Here is a 19213-nt window from a genome sequence, read left to right on the forward strand (position 1 = left end):
GACACTGCTGTGGAGGGAAGATAAGGTCTGGGGTACAAACCTGTGATCATCATGGTGGATCTCAGGCTACAACTTAATGAGAATGGGATTGGTGGTCCGCAAACCTTGGGACCACCATGGAGGTTCAGGTGGAGACCTGAATTAGGGTCGTCGTTTACCTCCAGGGTCCAAGTTCCTCTGAGGCCTTTGGAAAACTAGATTGGGGATGTTAGAATCAGACAAACTTGCCTTTTAACATTGCCTGTCTCTTAGTCAGTCTGAGCTGCAGTCTATTCATTTGAAAACTGTGTCCAATGGGACCTAACTCTCAGGGTGGTTGTAAAGATTAGAGGAGATACTATGGCTAATGTCCTTGGTGTAGCTCATTCCTGTAATAACTTCTCAGTACACAACGTATTTTCCTTGATAGCAAAACAGGATAATTAGTTACTCACAATTCAATGCGTTTTGCAAAAAATTTCCTTTAAGTATAACGGTGATCTGGGTTTGTCATGGCTACCCTCTACATCTCTTTCTTTTGAGTTGTGTGAATTGCTTGAAAATAGCCCTCCCTGTGAAAGATGTGGAAATGTTGTCAACATATGCATTCAATCATTGGAGGAAATCATTTGAGATTCATGTAGCCAGTTCTCCTAATGCAGTATATCCCAAGAAATTTGTGGAAAACGGGAGGAAAAAAGCCACCATTATCAAAACACTATGACCACACCCCACCACCAGTAATAGCAACACAATCAACACCAGCAGCAATGGCAAGACCTCTGCTAAACCATCACCACCTTTGCTAACATCACTACTATTAACATCACCACCACCATCCTCCTCACCACTGTTAGCACCGTCACTGCCATTACCACCGCTGTCATCATCGCCACCATCCACACCACCACAGCCATCACCATCACTACCATCAACAACACCAGCAATGATACCAGTGCCGCTACAGTAGCAGCCTATCCACATGACCTATCCACACAAACACCTCCACCCTCACCCTCACCACCACCACCAAGGCTATCAACACCTTTGCCAACGCCACCAGCTTCACCATGACCCCTGTGAAAATCAATAATGCCCACAAACTTCACAACAAAGAAAACCAGAAAACCATGCTTTTCTGTCTCTGAAGGTAATTCTTAATCACACACAAGGCACTGGGTAGAGAAACAAGGATGAATAATAAGTGGCCATTGTCCTCAAGGATCTCACTGTTACACATCAAGTACATAAAGCTAAAATAGGAGTTCTGATGGGGAAAAGTGCTAGTGGTATCCAAATGGAGAGACAATACATGTCTGATTGGGGATGGGGATAGATGAAAGTGGTCCATTTTGACAGAGGAGTTAAAATTGGAGAAGAATGCTATGTGTATGTCAACTTTCCCCTTGGGGAGGAGTGGCAAATAAATGTTCCAAATTCATTTCCTCTGCCAATGGTGGACATCCAGAATCCACCAGAGAAGACTTTAGCTGATCCTGAAGGGGGCCCTAGATCCCTAGAATCCACTTCAATACAGGGATACTGGCAACCTAATCAGCTGATGGAATTGGTTTTCAAGATATACCCTATTTGCCTGCCCTAAATGAGAGAGTGCTTAGGGAAGGCACCTATCTTGTTAAGTGTTATATCTCCATGGCTGGGCCACAGGCCTCAGGAATTGCTTTGAGTGTCATTGAATGGATGGATGAATGAATGGGGAGAAGAGAGTGGTCCATGTGAAAACAAGAGCATCAGCTGAAGCCTGGAAGCAGGAAATTGCGGTATGTGTCCTGAGAATGGCATAAATGTTGGGCAAATGAGTGAAAAGGGAGAAAAGATCCTATTTTGGATGCACTTGAATACAGTCACTAGATTTTGAGAAGGAAAATGGCATGATGTGAGTGAGTTATTCATATAGCCTGGAAACATAACAGTAGAGGGAACATAACACTCTAGTGATAGGTGGCAAAAGTAGTATAGGGATGGTAATAGCCATAGCTAATATTTTAAATTGCTTACTGTGTTTGGTGCTGATTTTTTAATCTCTAGGGCAATCATTTAGGTACTATTATTAGTGTCATTTTACAGATAAGAAAACTGAGGTATAGAGAAAAGTAACTCACTCAGAGTCAAATATACAGTAACTGGTAATGAATATATAAATGGGTTAAATCTATTTCTGGATAAAATTGGAAAAATATTCCTTCCTTGTCCCACAATGGTTTAGCTAATTTTTCTTTATTTCCAGTTAGAACCAAAGGATTCGTTCCCTTCTTTCTGCAGCAGTGGGGGGCAAGAAACGCATTTTTACGAGGCTGGTGGCAGCTGTTCTTCCCCACACCCAGCTGTCTTTTCCTGAAATAGGATAGGGCAAAAATTCAAGGTTTTCACGGATAGCCCTTGGGTTGGAGATCTGAGTTTGAATCCCAGCCATCACTCTTTGTCTGGGTAACCATAGCAACCAATATCACCATTCTGCTTCAGTTCCTCATCTGTAAATGAAAAATACCCTCTGTATTCTTGGTTCATATGATCATGATGAAAATCAGTGAGTGGTCTGCATGCATGAGAACACTTTGTAGAATGTGTATACAGAGAGAGCCTGCAATATATTTATCCTTTGCGACAGGTACCATGTTCATAATAACACAGTTATTTTTCTAATTATTGTCATCATTTAATATTTGGCCCCTGAACTAGGTTGGTAAATAGCTGATGTGGATACTTCTGATGCATATTTCCAATCCCCTTGCTTCTCCTATCTTTAATACAGGCATCACCTGGTGTCTTTTCTATGCAAGGTCTGACTGTATTTCACGCAGGTGCAATGCACAGGGCTTTACCTCAGGCCCACCTTGTGTACCTCTCACTTCTGGCCCCAGGTCTTTTCTTCAGATGTCACAGTATGGCACACTTTGGAGAACCAACTCATCACCAAATTCATCCTCCATGAAATGGCAGGAACTGAATGCTTGTTTGGGCAGTCCTTTGGTCAATGGAGAATGCAAAAATGAGATGAAGTCTTCTTCTTCCTCCTCATAGACAGACGAGCCTGAGCCCCATTTCATGTGGTTTCTCAGATACTCCTGCAGCCTCACAGTGGTCCACTCAATGGACCATTCTTATGTTGGCTCTCTTGCTTTCCTCATTTCATCCATCCATCCCTTGGTTGTTCCCCAGGACCACACTTGGCCATCAAAGTACAACATATACATCTCAGCCTGTTTTCTGGGTGAACCCAGGCTTAAGAAGTGTTGAACCTAGAAGTGGAAACTCTGATTATTCCCCCAACCACTCATGTTTGTATCCCCCCCCCACACTAAAGGACTGAGCATAGTATCTGAGACATAATAGATGCACAGTGCATCCTTAGTGAATGCATGCATAAATTAATGGGATGCCTGTATCTCAAGAACATAGTACAAGACAAATTTGATTTATTGACTTCAGTAGCTAAGTATGGTGGTTACAGGTGAAGACTTTGCAACTGATCAGCAAGATTCAAACATCAGCCCTGCCATGTATTAGCTGTGTTACCTCACCTAAGTTAAGTTACATGGTCTCTCTGGACCTCAATTTCCTTGTTTGCAAAATGGTTAAAAATAGAAGGAGGCAGTGACCTCCTTCACTTTATGTAAAGTACTTGGCACATAGTCATAAATCAATCAATGAAGTTAGTACTATTACTAAAAGTAGTAGTATAACTATTACATGAGAAATAATGCATTAAAAAGCTGTAGAATAGAATTCAAAGGTCACATAGATGTACATCACTGAAAGTTTCCCCCCTCCTTTTTAAACTTTCTTTCTACAGGGGTAATAATTCCCCATTGACTTCTTATGTGATAATTTTGAGAGTACTTTACAAAGTATAAATACTTCTAGAAATGGAAAGGACTTTTTCCCCTCCGTGATATTGGTGGTGAATGGGACAATCCAGAAAGCATGTTGGATGGCTGAAGAAAGACTTCCACCTTGGGAAGACGGAAATTCATTCGTCATTTCTGAAAGGTGATCTCCCTAGCTGACCACAGTGATTGCCCGCTGAGATGTAAATCCCCAAGACATGGGAAGGGAAACTAGGTTCCTGGAGTCCTGAAAGGTGAAACTGGGGCCATATTTCACGTGTGGCTTAATCCCATTATTGCTGATGAAAACAGGATTTTTAAAGGACATGCTTCTTTCACCCTTCAACCTTGTTCAGTGGACCTTTGGCCAAGAGCTGAAGTGTTGTGTGCAGCCAAAGAATTCTTGGTATTTCCCATGATGTCAGTGAGATGAAACATAGGGCTTTCTTTTTACCTCATCTGTGGAGTAGAGGTAATTATGGTCCTTCTTTGATAACATATATATCAACTTAGTATATGCAAAACACCCCTCTCACTTCATTGCATTGTATTGCATTGCACTGTATTTTCACTCTTCATTCCAATCCCCACTTTTGTCTCCTTTTCCCACTAAAGGCATCTAAAGGTATTCACTTTCAAATGTCTAAAATACTTCTTTAAATAAATTTTCCTTTAGAAACATGCAGTAGTTTTTGCATCCACTTTTTTTTAACATAAAACTCAGTAAGCTACCAACCTCGTTTTGAAAGGTATTCACTTTCATATGTCTAAAATACTTCTTTAAATAAATTTTCCTTTAGAAACATGCAGTAGTTTTTGCATCCACTTTTTTTTTTTTTACATAAAACTCAGTAAGCTACCAACCTTGTTTTGTTACTCTCCTTGTTGCTATATGAATACATTAAAAACGTGGTATACTTTATAGGTTTGTATAGTGCACACTCCCCACATTTTCTGTATCATTCCCCTAGAGATGGACACCTAGGTTATTTCCAATTCTTCTCCACCAAAACCAGCACTATGAGGATCTGCTTAAGATTTTTCCTGGAGTTAGATTCTTGGATCCTAAGATACATCTTAGTTAAGTCAGGATGAATTCTATTCAAGTCATGTCGAAATAAAGATGCCAAAGCCACTTTGTGGTCAACTTTGCCCAAGCCCCTTGCTTTCTATGGGTATATATTTCCCTTCATTTGTATAAAGAGGGGATTTGGAGGAGAAAATCTCTAAGGGCTCTCCCCATATTTATATTCCACTTCTAATTTCCAAGCCAGCTGTGTTTATCAAACAAATGGAAGAAAAGTTGGACAAAATGTGGTAGTCCATCATCCAAATATTTGGAAGTAGCCAGATGTTCAGCATCTTGTAGACACCACCTAGAAGGCTTTTGTCAGTGTTTTTAGGTGGCTCTCTCAGCAGTATTTGTGTTCTTTTAGGTTCCCAGGAATTCTCTTTTTCTCAGAGAGCTAATGTAGATTAAGGCTTATAGGGGTCTTGTAATCCCTTAGGAATATGGGCTTCAACTTTTTTCAACCTAGGGTTCACATCTATCTGGATCTGTCTGTTTATCTACCTGTCTATCTATCATCATCCTATCTGTTTATTTATGGGGGGATTCAATATTTATGGAGTTAATGAGAACATTGACTCTCAAATCAAATAACATGGCTCAGACAGATATGAGTACAAATAACTAGCTGTTTGCCCTTGAGCCAGAAACCACTTCTTGACACCTCAGTTTCCTTATCTACATATTACAAACATGAGGATGATAATGTTTCTTCATCGGCCAGTTGTGAAGATCAGATGAGACCATGGGTAGTAAGAACTTAGCTCGGGACCTGGCACAGAGTAAACTCCATGGGAGTGGGAATCACAAACATTTTGATATTCTTCCCATGGGGAAATGGGGTCTAAGACCCTTCCAATAAATCTAGGTGGGCTTGTGATTGCTTTGGCCAATAGAATCAAAAGTGACATTATGTGACTTCCCAGGCTAGGTCCTTGTGCCCTCTTCAGTGGAACCCTAGCCACTGGGAAGGAAGTCTAACCACCTTGAGGCTGTTATATTGGAAAAACCTCTGGAAACCACTTCAGATAACAGTCTTGTCTGAACCCAGTCTCCTCGCCAGGATACTTGACGCTTAGAAGCTGATTCTCTAGTTCCAACTGTTCGAGCTTCCCAGTTGACTCTAGACATAGTGAAGCAGAGTCAGCCATCTCCTCTGTGTCCTGTTCAGATTCTTGACTCCCAGAATACATGAGCACGTTGTGGTGATTGTTGTTTTATGCTTTTATGTTTGGAGGTAGATTGATATGCAGTGATAATAATTAGAATGCCCTGAACTATTAGTATCATTATATTCCTTCAAGGCAACACTCAAATATTATGTCTTCTAAGACGATATATTATTTTAAAGCTTTGTTGAAGTATAACTGACTAATAAAATTTTAAGATAGTTAAAGTATAAAATGTGATGATTTGATGTACATTGTGAAAGGATTCCCCTCATTGAGTTAATTAGCACATCTATCACCTCTCATATTTCAATCCCCCCTCTTTTTTAAATTGTGAGGACATTTAAGTTCAACTCCCTTAGCAAATTTGATTATATAATATGGTGTCATCAACTGTAATCACCATTTTATAAATTAGATCCTCAGATTTTATTCATCTTATAACTGATTGTTTGTACCTTTTTGCCAGCATCTCCCTATTTCCCCCAAAACCCCCAGCTGCTGGCAAATACTTTTCTACTTTGTGTTTCTACTTTGACTTTTTTTTTTAAGATTCCAAATATAAGTGATACCATACAGTATTTGTCTTTGTCTGGCTTATTTTGCTAGCATAATGCCTTCTAGCTTCATCCATGTTGTTACAAATGATAAGAGTTCCTTCTTTTTTTAAGACAATAATATCCCATTCTGTATATATACTATGTATATTCTATATATACGTATATATAATTTTCTCGATTCGCTCATCTGGTAATGGACACTTAGGTTATTTCCACAGATATTGTGAATAATGCTGCAATGTACATGGGAGTGTCGATATTTCTTTAAGATGATGGTTTTATTGTGAAGATATATTATAACATTGATAGTATCTAACATTTATCCTGCCTGGTACCAGGTTAGTGCTTTACAGATATGTATTCATTTAATCCTCACAACAATGCTATGAAGTAGGTACATTTTATTTGCATTTTAGAGATGAAGGGACAGAAGCTTAAATGATTTCCCCAAGGTGGTGTAGCTAGCAAGTTGTTAAACTTGAATATGAACTCTAGTCTTTCTGACTTACATGATGACTTCATGATCACTCTGGACTTTTTGGTTATAGAGGTGACACTCATTTCTGGTTCATGTGAGGACATTGACCATGACACTTGATCAGAGAGGTTTCATCCTCTATACCCCCTTTCCTACTTCCCATTTGAAAACCAACCATGTTTTGCCAGAGAAACAATCTGATATCAATTCTTCCAGAGGTAGGGATAGGGAGTAGAACTTCATAGAGAAATCCAAGCGCAAAGGAAACTTCAGCTTCCACCACTGGGAGGGGAAATTCTTTGTTAAAGGATAATGCAAAGGGTTACATTTTCTAAAATGATGAGAGCTCCCCCCGCAAACTGAGGGAGCCCCCACCCCCTTCAGACCTGAGGACAGCAGATGCTTTGGTCTGAGCAGGTCTGGGAATGGATGGAAGACCCTTAGGTTTCTGCCCTTGCCCCCTGCCCCCAACCTTAAATCCATAACTTAAGTGACTATAACTATAAAGCCACTAATAAAAACATCTCCACTGGCTCTATTTACCCAGCTGTGTATCTCAGGATCTGTCGCTGACATTTTTAATACGCTCTCATTTCTCTGTCTTCCACAGGATTCATTTGAAGCAGCCCACAGGGAAGGGTGTCACTGAGGAAACAAAACCCAGACCCCCCAGGCCTCTGGCTGAGGGGTGGGAGCATGCTGGGAAAGCACTTCCACCTGAGAAGCACAAAGGACCCCAGGAGGAGAGGAAGCTGGCCTGAGGCCAACCGGAGGTATCAGAGTGGCTGGGCTCAAAGAGGGAGGTCTGGGGATGGGGCTTCAGAGCACTTACCCTCCCAGGGTGAAGGCAAACAGGGCTCTCAGCTTTGGCTGCAAGAAGGGCGTTGCCGTCAAGTCAGATGGTGGCAGTGATGGGGCCGCTTTGATTTTTTTAAAAACCTTTTTATGAATTATATGGTATCTATAGAGAAAAAAAGATCCACAAAACTTTACAGCTCAATGAAATCACAAGGTAAACACTCAGCCAACCACACCCAGGCCAAGAAATAGAACAGCCCCCCCCCAAGATGTCTCCCTTCTGTGCCCTTCCCAACACCATAATGGACCCTTACCTCCCAAATGACCCCTATGTTGACTTTTAATATCAAAGGTGAGTTTGCTGGTTTGTGGACTTTGTATAAAGGAAAGCATTCTCTTGGAGATGGTTTCTTTTACTCATAACTGTGAGCTTCATTTCTGCTGTTTGTGAACCTGTTCTTATTGAGTATTACTCCATTGTGGGACGATATCATGCTTTATTGATTGATTCTCCTCCTGATAGGCATTTAGGTTTGGGATTATTATGACTAGTGTCACTGTGAATATCCTTTTCCCTATCTCGTGGCACATTCATTTCTGTTAGGTACACCCCCAGGAGTGGAATTGCTAGAAACTAGGAGACTCCTAGAAGAAAACATAAGGAAACAGCTTCTTAATGGTGGTCTTGACAATGCATTTTTGAATCGCATGCCAAAAGCACAGGCCAACAAAAGGAAAAATAGGAAAAAATTGGATTACATCAAACTAAAAAGCTTCTCACATGGCAAAGGAAACAATAAAAAAAAATTAAAGGCAGCCTATGCAATGAAAGAAAATATTTGCAAACCATATATCTGGTAAAGTGGTGAATAGCCAGACTATATAAGAAACTCCTACAACTCAATAGCAATAAAACAAATAATTTTTAAAATGGGCAAAGGAACTGAATATGCATGTCTCCAAAGAAGACATATAAATGGCCAACAGGTATATGCCAAGGTACTCAACATCACTAATCATCAGGGAAATGCACCAAGAGATATCACCTGTTAGGATGGCTATTATCCAAGAAAGAAGAAGAAGATAACATGTGAGGAGATGGAGAAAAGGGAACCCTTGTACACTATTAACTTGAATGTAAATTGGTGAAGCCACTATGGAAAACAGTAAGGAGAGGCCTCAAAAAGTAAATAATAGAGTTACCATATGATCCAGCAATTTCCTAAGTCAAATTCTGAGGCAGTGGCACCAAATGAAGGGAGCAGACTGAGGCTGAGAAGGGAAAGCAACTTTATCACGTGTTCATCCAGCGCATCCTCAATGCACACTTGTTATGTACGTGAGGTGCTCATGCCATCATCCTTATCATTTTATACCCACAGGTAACTTGTTCTCAAATACACACACACACACACACACACACACAGCTGTGCTAGCACAAAAATAGTCATAGACAACACCTAAACTAATGACTATGGCTATGGACGAATGCAACTTTATAAAAGTAGGTGGCAACCCAGTATGCTCTGTGGGCTGTCATTGCTGACTCCTGATCTAGTTTATAACTTGAGGTCTTCAGGCTTCAGTTAACTTGGGGACAGCCTGGTGATTGAGAGCGTGACATAACCTTGACTTAGAGAGATCAAAACTTCTCAGAAAGGAGTCTTTTGGGGGAATGCCTATCACCACACCTGGGTTTCATACCTGTCTTTTGTGCTCCCTGGGTTTACCTCTATTGGAAGCTGTCATTTCCAGACTGTTTATTATTTTTCTCCTAGAAATGTGCTAAAGGGATCTAAGCTTCCCCAGGTCCTGGCATTGTCACTAGAATATATGAAGCACTTGATAAACCTGGTTGAATATATCCTGATTCACCTCCATGGCAGGCCAGGGATTTTGAATGCTGGTCTCAAATCTCTGTGGTGTTAGGACTTAAGAAAAACCTCAGGGATAAGATGCTTGCCTGGAAGGTCCTGTATGTATGGGGAGCAGAATTATCCTTATTCTGACATAGGTGAGCCTCTGGGGGTTTTACAACCCAAGTAGGGAATGGTTATCAGTACAGTGAAAGAAAACAAGTCCTTTTTATTGATACTTTCTATCTGGTCTTTGGGACTGTGGGTCAACATCTCTATTTTGGAGCTGCTGCTGGTTTTTTCTTGGAAAACAAGTTAGTCCTAAGCGTTAGTGTATATTTTTACTCCTTTAGTTCCTAGAGCTCTGGCTCTGTCGAGATTTGCTAGGTGAGCTGTCTCGGGGAGGGTGGGGGGATCATTTTCTCATTTTTAATTCTGGCGTTAGCTGCCAGGGCTCAGGGTGGCCTCAGAGAAATACAGACTAGCATGTAGGATGCATTCAGCTTAGCAAGCAGCAAGCAGAGAGAGAGAGCATGGTAGATATGACATTGGTGCATCAGGAACTTGCTATGCACAGTTAATAATAGTAGCTGCCAATCTATGCTGAGAATTTGTGAGAGGCAGTTATTGACCTAAGCATTTATATTGATAAATGTCTCATTCAACCCTCTCACAGTCCTATGAGGTAGGCACCGATACGAATCGTACTTTAGGGATGATGAAACTGAGGCACAGAGAGGTTGAGTAACAGACACAAAGTCATTCAGCTCAGTCAGTGATAGAGCTGGGGCTTCAACTCCAAGCCAGTCCTCTTCCCTTTGAGGCTGAAGTAGTTCCAGGCATATCTGCTTTGTGCTTTTCCAGCTTAATCTTGCACGAACCTGTCACCAAGTTTATTCCAACTGCTATATGGAACCCGGGAGACTCCGTAATCCCATAGGGGAACTGTGTTCTATGGATGCCCTCTCCTCTTTAAAATGCATCTCTGTCCTATGTCTTGGGTTCAAGGTCTTGACCTTGCATCGTGCCACACAACCTCACTTGCTGCACCAAATGCTCTTAAGGTGATTCAACCTTCCTAAGATTCATGAGAGTTTCCTGAAAGCCTCTTTTGATGAAATTCCTACTCTTCCTTCTAAGTTCAGTTTCTCTGCAAAGCTGGCCAGAATAGTGACTTGTAGCTAGGACCTATCTCCTCCATAGATAATATGCAAATAAACAGGTAGGGATATGTTCAGATAAAACAGGTAGAGGGTTGGATTTAGTTTGTGGGCTGTGGTTTGCTGACCTCTGGTCTAGAATAATCCTCTGCACTTCCCTGCCACTAGGTAAACATCTATTAAATAAATGAATGCATTCTCACTGCCAAAACAAATGCCTGGAGAATAGTCTTTTTTACCTCCACAGTTCCAGTTCTTAGCACATAGTGAGAACTCAACATACTTTTTAATAAATACATGAATAAAGCATTAGTGCACATGTGTGTTAATGAATGGGTACAGAATGGTGTAAATGAATTCTGACTGTGCAATGTATTTCTCATACTGGCATGCTTTGTATTCGAATGAGATGTACTTTGTTCCAGTTATCATTGCTGGGTAACAAAGCATCCCAAAACTTAGTGGTATAAATCAACCATTTTATTATGTTACAGATTCTGTGGGTAAGGATTTGGACAGGGGATGGTGTAGATAACTTTTTTATGCTCCAGATCTGAGGTCTTAGCTGGAAGATTTTAATGGCTGGGAATATCTGGGCTTATTTAGAAGTGTGTTCACTCAGTACCTATATGTGGACTCTTCATGTGGCCTAGGCTTCCACACTGGATGGCAGTCTTGGGATTTTTACATGATGTTTCAAGTTTCTAGCATGAGTGTTTCATTGGATGAGATGGAAGCTGTATTTCTTCTTAAGACTTAACCTCTGAAATGACAAAGTGTCATATCTACCACACTCTGTTGGACTCTATCAGTCAAAACCAGTCATAGCCCAAAGATTCAAGATGAAGAGGGGAAGCAGAGACACCCACTTATGGATGGGAGGGTGGCAAGGTGACATTGGATAAGAGCATATGGGATGGACAATGTTGTCATGGTCATCTTTGGAAAGTATAATCCACAGCAAACTTCAACCAAAGAAGTTAATCTAAGAGTTCCCACTGTGGTACAGTGGGTTAAGGATCTGATGTTGCCGTAGTTGTGGCGTAGGTTATAGCTGTGGCTTGGATTTGATCTCTGGCCTGGGAACTTCCATGTGCTGTGGGTGTGGCCAGAATAAATTAAAATAGATAAATAAATAAATAAATAATTTTTTTTTAAAATAAAGAAATTGGTTTATGAAGGAGTTTCTAGCTTTGGAGAAAGATATTTCTCAGCATCCCTGAAATCAGTCTTAAGACTACCTCCTAGAGAGCCTATCTGCTCCTTAGTTCTGTCCAGAGTGAGATTATTCCATCTAGATTAATGAATGGATATAAGGTGTATTAGGGAGAATAATGGCTCCCCAAACATGTCCACATCCTAATCCCTAAAGCATGTGACCATGTCACCTTACATGGCAAAGGGACCATCATACATGTGGTTATTTTGATGTGGGGAGATGGTAAGAGGGTAGCAAGAGTGTCTGAGTTGGAGAAGGAGCTGTGATGACAACAGCAGATTTGAAGATCTCGCTCTTTAACCACAACACTCTTGGCTTTGAAGACAGAGAAAGGGGCCACAGACTAAGGAATTCTGGTGGCTTCAAGAAGCTGGAAAGGACAAAAGAGTAGATTCTCCCTTAGGCCCTTCAGAAGAAATGCAGCACTTCTGACACCCTTTTTGTCCCTAGCAACCCAGTTTCAGACTTTTGACTTCCAGAACTGTAAGAAAATAGAACTGTGTTGTTTTAAGCTAATAAGTTTGTGGTAGCCATACAAGAAATAGTACATAAAAAACATAGCCTTTGGCTTTCTGGCTGGCTTTGCCTCTTTCTCAGAACTCAGAAGACTATAGTCTGATTTGCAAACTAGTAGCTCACTCTGAGGCAGTCTGAGCCTAAAAACTGGCACAATGGATTCTAAAGCTTTACCCCCAATATTCTTGACATTCAGGAGCTAATAGTTCTAATGAGAAACTATCTGTAAGGAACCTCAAAGTTTTCTCCCAATGTTTCATCATTGACCTGCTCTAGAATCCTGCTGCTCAGTGTGGTTCCTGGACTGACAGCTGCAATGTCATCTTAATAAACCAGCACACACACACAAAAAGAAATGCAGAATTGCGAGTCAGAATCTGCATTTTAATAAGATCTCCAGGGGATCTGTGTGTGTGTCAACATATGAGATGCACTCTTTTAGAGATCTTACCGCATTGACGCATCTCTCCAGAAGTCCTGAGAGAGAGCATAAAAACGGTTGTTTCCTTTTTAAAAATTAAATAGAGGTGGCTCTGAATGTGAGCAAGTGTGTCCTCAGCTACTGACACTGGGGGTCGGATTGGGGGTGCACATGGGGTTTCTCACTGTCACTTGTTGCTGTTTCCAGGCTGAGGGAAAACAGACACCTGTGTGGTTTTCTGCAGCAAATAAGTACAAAGAGAAGTTTGTGATGTTCTCGGAAAGGGGCCAGAGGTTTCACCCAGCTGAGGAGCAATGCTGCCTCAAAGGGGAGATGAACAAAAGAATGCTCATGTTTCATGTTTCCTTCAAAATGGTCATAATTTAATTTCTGTCCAATGTCGCCTGGGTACATTGCAGACTTCCAGAAGCTGCTTTTTTTTTTTTTTTTTTTTTTTTTTTTTTTTAAGTCATGCAATGGGGCTGTTTCAGTTTACATCCTCCCTAAGTAAAGCCATACAAGTGCCATGTTTCTAAGTCTGCACACTGCCAGGAACACACACATGGAGTGTAGCGAGGCTGTGGTTGTGTAAGAGAGAGAGGGGGCAGACTGTGGGAGAGAGAAGGAGGGCAGCCTTGAGACTTTTCAGACCAAGACTCATTGTTTGTGACCTCGGTGAAATTCTGCTTTGATTCCAAATCCAATGGTCCTCTATCAGAAATGAATTCAGGCTGAAAACTACCTGAGAGGAGAAGGAAAATGTCAGAGAACCGAAAAGAAATTCTCAAGCATGAGAAGATACTAGCATCAAGAGAAAGAATCATAATTCTTTTGCCTTAGGAGGGAAATTGCTTTTGTTTTCCATTTTCATATTCCCTTAAGTGACATGGCAAGGAGTAAGAGATTTGGATATTCAGAACCCAGATCCAAATAGAGCATCTTCATTAAAGATATACAGAAATTGGATGGTCGAATTTGTCACACTGGATTTTCTCTAGCCAGGTTATGAACTTTTGGGGGACTGTTACTTTGCATGGTTAATAATTATTCAAATGGGGGAAGGATGGTTTGACTTAGAATTATTTTAAAAATGGATTACTTTAGACAATGCCCTGCTAATAATCAATATAGAGTTTTACACAACCAATCCAAACCAATTTATCACAAAACCTGGTATGTAAATATACAAAGTCTTCAAGATGCCAGAATTATAAACAAGTTGAAAGATACAGAAGAATGGCAGACAGAGAACATGAGAGAGTTGCTCCGCCAGGCAATGAGTTGAGGGCTTTACACACATCATCTCCCATTGTTCAACCTGTGGTGCCATTTTATTCCAATTTTACTGACAAAACTGAACTGAAATGAGCTGAAGCTTATTCCACCAGACTCAAAAAAGTGGCATTTGATGTCAAATCTGTGACTTAGGCTTTATGATTTTCTATTGTTTTTCTCATCAAGTCCATACCACAAACCTTTGATTTAGAATTGTTCACTCATTTTACAGATAAAGACACTGAGGACTAGTGATGGAGTCACTTAGCTTTTAAAAAGCAGAGTTGGGGAGTTCCCGTCATGGTGCAGGGGTTAACGAATCCGACTAGGAACCATGAGGTTGAGGGTTCGGTCCCTGCCCTTGCTCAGTGGGTTAATGATCTGGCGTTGCCATGAGCTGTGGTGTAGGTTGCAGACGCGGCTTGGATCCCGCGTTGCTGTGGCTCTGGTGTAGGCCGGCGGCTACAGCTCCGATTCAACCCATAGCCTGGGAACCTCCATATGCCGTGGGAGAGGCTCAAGAAATAGCAAAAAGACAAAAAAAAAAAAAAAAAAAAAAGCAGAGTTGGGCTTCATGCTGAAAGGTAGCTCAGCTGATTTCAAAGTTGGAATTTGCAATGGATTAAAGTTGTCCACATGAGGGAAGCTCTTTGTAGATATGCAACAGTTCCATGTTTTGACTATGATGTTGGTTATTCAAGTGCATACATATGATTTTCTGGAATTCTGCACACAGCACACACACACAGGAATATATGTGAGAACTGGTGAAATCTGAATAAAGTCTGTACCTGAATTAATAAGCACTGCAGACAATTTCCTGTTCTTGACAATCTACAGTGGTTGTGTAAGATATTATCACTGGGGGAAGCTGGGTGAAGAGTACAAGGAACTCTCTGTACTAATTTGCAATTTCTTGTGAGTCTTGTTGTTTTAAAACATTGTCTCCAAATTCTTTTATGTTTCTCCCATGGAGAGATGGAATCTCTGTTTCCTCTCATTGATTCTGGGAAAGCTCTGTAACTGTTTACAGATAGAATACAGTGGGAGAGATGCTGTGCCAGATTTCAGGCTCAAGTCTTAAGAACTTGGAAGCCTCACTCTCTGGATCTTGCTACACTGTCTTTGGGAGCTCTGAGCCACTATGCGTGAAACCTGACTCCCTGAGACTGCCATGATGAGATGTCCTGAGCATTGCTGATTGCATGCAGTCCTGTTCATCCCCTTCAATAAGCAACCCCAGATGAACTCAGCCTTCTATTAATCCCTGCTAAATCACCAGTCACAGACTAGAGCCTGGGGCTCTCTAGACCAGTCTGTTCTCCAACTCATTAACACCAAGTGACATCCCCTGATACCACACAGAGCCAAAAAACCATCCAGCTGAGCCCCACTCAAATTCTTGACCCATGAAATCACGAGATCTAACAAGATGGTTGTTGTTTGATGCCTTGAAGTTTTGGGTCATTTGCTATACAGTAATGATAAGAAAATTTGTCATAATCTGATTAAAAAAAAGAAGGCAAGGCCGAGGACAAGGGGCTATATATACACAGAACCAGATGTAGGTGTGTTCCTTCCCCTCTTTTGGCTTCAGTAAGACTGGCTTTACCTTGAGTACCATTTCTTCCAGGAAGCCCTCCCTGAAGCTATATATAGAGAGATTAGATGTTTCCTAGGTGTCCCTCCCTTTCTCTCCCTTAATTAGCAAGCATCAGAACTATCTTGATGTTATGCTTTGTTTATTTCTCTCTTTCTCTCCCACCAGACTGCAAACTCCACAAGGTCTCTCCCACCAGACTGCAAACTCCACGAGGTCAAGGACTAACTTTGTCTAATTCATCACTACTCCGCTTTGCCTACTACAAAATTTTTGTAGGTGATTCTTGAATCAAGCAAAGACACGAATGTTCTCCAAAATCCTGCTCAGCTTTGGCCTCATGTAGTTTTTTATCTCTGGAGCTTTGGGATAGGTGAGAGGGATCCAAGTATGCCTCCAGCACCTGCCAGACACCAGCTTGCTCTCTGGGACTCCCGAGATCCTAAGTCCACAAATCCATCTGCTGGGCAACAGCTTAGAGGCAGCAGGAGCCAACAGGGTAGAAATACAAGAGGTGTACCCGCCAGTCCCTCACCAAGCTGGCGTCACCCTGGTTTGCTTACTTTCCTATTGACTGCTTTAGCCAGAGGAGGGCCATTTGCACAGGCTCCTGCCTCGTAGGCTATCACCACGGGAGCTCTCCAGTCACTCTGGTGTTTGCCTCTGCAGCTTCCTCATTTAGGCTCTGGCAGGGGCGGGTGGTGATCTGGCTCTTCCTGGGTTGCCCTTGAAATAACAATGACACCACAAATATTTACTAAGCATTACCCTCCAGCAAGTCTTCGGGCTGAGCAAGGGTCTGGGCTGGACAAAGCCTCAACCTTCAGGAGCTTAATATTTCAGTGGTATTTTTATCTGGTGGATGGTGAGAGGTGACAGAAAGAAAACCAAACCACTGGCCTGCTCCTGAGGCGGTGCAGTGGTGAGATGGAGCCCACAGTCGTGGGCTTGCAAAAGCCATTTGACAGGCATTCAGGATTTCTGTGAGCTAGCTGTTAAACCACAGGTGCCTTGAGACTGGCCAGAGTGGAAATGTGCACATCAAGAAAATCAGCACATGCTAGAATCCAGCTCCCTCACACCAGTTTCCTAGCACACTGCTGGGAAATTTGCTTTCCCATTCTGCGCATGTTTCCCTCTCTGAAAAGTGGGAATAGAAATCCTTCCTTTGAAAGCTTTCACAAGTACTGACACAGTCTGGTGCTTGGCACAGAGCAGATGCTCAATCAGGAATTACTAAGTTCCTCTCCAGCCCTCTCTCTTCTTCCTGAACTAATATAGAAAGTTCACAATGGGTTCAGTTTTCCTTAGGACTGATGGGTTGATGAGTAAAGGAAAGGATAGAAATTTTAGGATGGGGCATGGAACAGTTACCCAGAGCGAGCAACGTTACTTGGAAAGCTCCTAATGTTTTACAGGATTTGCTTCCACCCTAGTATTGAGAATGGGGCAGGAGGGTAAGATCAGGCAGAGATATGGAGGAGGTAGGTCAACATTTGAGGGTCTGGGTAGTTTTGCAAGTTGACTGGTTTGGGAGAAGTATGCACTCACAATGCTTCTCTTTGGCCATGCATTCATTCAAAACTACATTTATTGAGCATCGCAACAGGCCAGCTAATCTCTGAGCTAGATGCTGGGTATGCAGCTATGAACAGCTAAGATATTTGCCCTGCTCTTATGGCACTGAAGAGATTAATGGTGAAGACAATCATGAAGCAAGCCATTAGAAGTCCGCAGGTATAATTTAAGGGAAAAGCAGGCCACTGCATAGGCATATTGGCGGAGGAGGGAGTAATTTTCATTGGAAGTTAAAGAAGTGACGTATAAGCAAAATTGGAGGGAAAATAACCCTTTGTCAAGCTATATCATGGATGTGCAGACAGACTCTTAGAGGCTCTCCACCACCTGTGATCCTTGCCTCCTAACATCCATGCACTGTGTAATCCTCTTCCCTTGAGTGTGGGCAGGGCCTGTGACTTGCGATGACTAATAGAATAAGGTAAAGGGGATGCTACGTCACTTCCATGACTACTTTACAGAGGATTGCAGCTTCTGTCTCACAAGCAGGCTCTCTTGCTTTCTCGGCTTGCATGTGTAGATGAAATGCCATGTTGAAGAGGTCCATGTGACAGGGAACTGGGAGCACCCTCCAGCCAACAGCCGGTGAGGAACTGAGTCCCATCACCAGCCCAGCGGGTTTGGAAGTAGATCCTTTCCTAGTTGAGTTTTCAGATGAGAACTCAGCCCCACGTGACAACTTGATTTTAGCCTTATGAGAGACCCAAAGCAGAGGGCCCAGCAAAGCCAGGTCTAAGCTCTTGACCCACAGAGACTGCGAGATGTTAAATGTATTCTTGTTTTAAGCCACTAAGTTTGTGATAATTTGTTATGCAGGATAGCTAACTGGTACAACAGTGGGTACAAGAATTTATTCCAGGCACAGAGAACCATATGTGTGAAGGGGATGAAATAAAGAGTGTCTGAACACTAGAGGGAGGAAAAGCAAGCCAGTGGCTGAAGTGAGTCTGAGAGCAGTATGTTTCTCAGAAGCGAGGCAGAAAGGTTTGCCCAGGCCATGTTCACAGGGGCCATGGCAATTTCTGGCATTTATACTGGGGACTCTGGGATATCAGTGAAAATTTGGAGGAGTTCCCTGGTGGCACAGGACCTTAAGGCATTTTCACTGATGTAGCTCATGTTGCTGCTATGGTGTGGGTTTGATCCCTGGCCTGGGGAATTCTGTATGCTGCGGGCATGGCCAAGAAAAAGTAAGAAAGGAAGGAAGGAAGAAAGGAAAACAAGTGGAAACAGTGAGATTGATGAAATTTGCCTTTCAAAGCACACGAATAGATGTGGGAAGTCCCCTTGAGTGGCTAGGTATGGTGGCTGTGGCTCAGACCAGGAATTGATGGTTGATTTATAAAGAAGTGGATGCTTTCAAGAAATATTTTGGAGGTAGTATGGGCAGGATTTGATCACAGGGTGTATACAAGGAGAAGGTAAAGTAGAGTCCTTTGTTGAAATGGACAAAGAGGTTTCTCGTTTAAGTTTTTTGAGGGAGTTGGAACATTCTGGATCATTCTGAGGAGCTTAAAGCCTGCAGTGCAAGTCGGTCTTTGATTCTAGCTTCTGTCCGGGTCGTTTTGACCTCCCTCAGCCAGGACAGTTTAGAATTTGCCTAGCTACTGAGCATAATTAACACACTGTGTAAAGATTTCATTAGCCTATGGAGAGGGCCTGGCTTCAGAATAAATCTCCATGTCAT

The 19213-nt window shown here is 42.0% G+C and overlaps 1 long non-coding RNA gene across 6 annotated transcripts in view; it reads left to right on the forward strand.

Annotated features, from left to right (window-relative positions):
- LOC106505934 (uncharacterized) overlaps positions 1 to 19213 on the forward strand; it is a 630811-nt gene that overhangs the window by 417916 nt on the left and 193682 nt on the right. For all 6 annotated transcript variants that reach the window (XR_014826183.1, XR_014826180.1, XR_014826179.1 and 3 more), the window contains exon 4: positions 7714 to 7876. This is a non-coding gene — a long non-coding RNA (uncharacterized LOC106505934). The remainder of the gene's footprint in view (positions 1 to 7713; positions 7877 to 19213) is intronic.

The sequence above is a fragment of the Sus scrofa genome, chromosome 14 (assembly GCF_054392235.1).
Source record: "Sus scrofa isolate SSC_HxYL_T2T_F1_AM1 chromosome 14, Sscrofa_HxYL_maternal_Yorkshire_Landrace_v2.0, whole genome shotgun sequence".
In the NCBI taxonomy this organism is placed as follows: Eukaryota; Metazoa; Chordata; class Mammalia; order Artiodactyla; family Suidae; genus Sus; species Sus scrofa.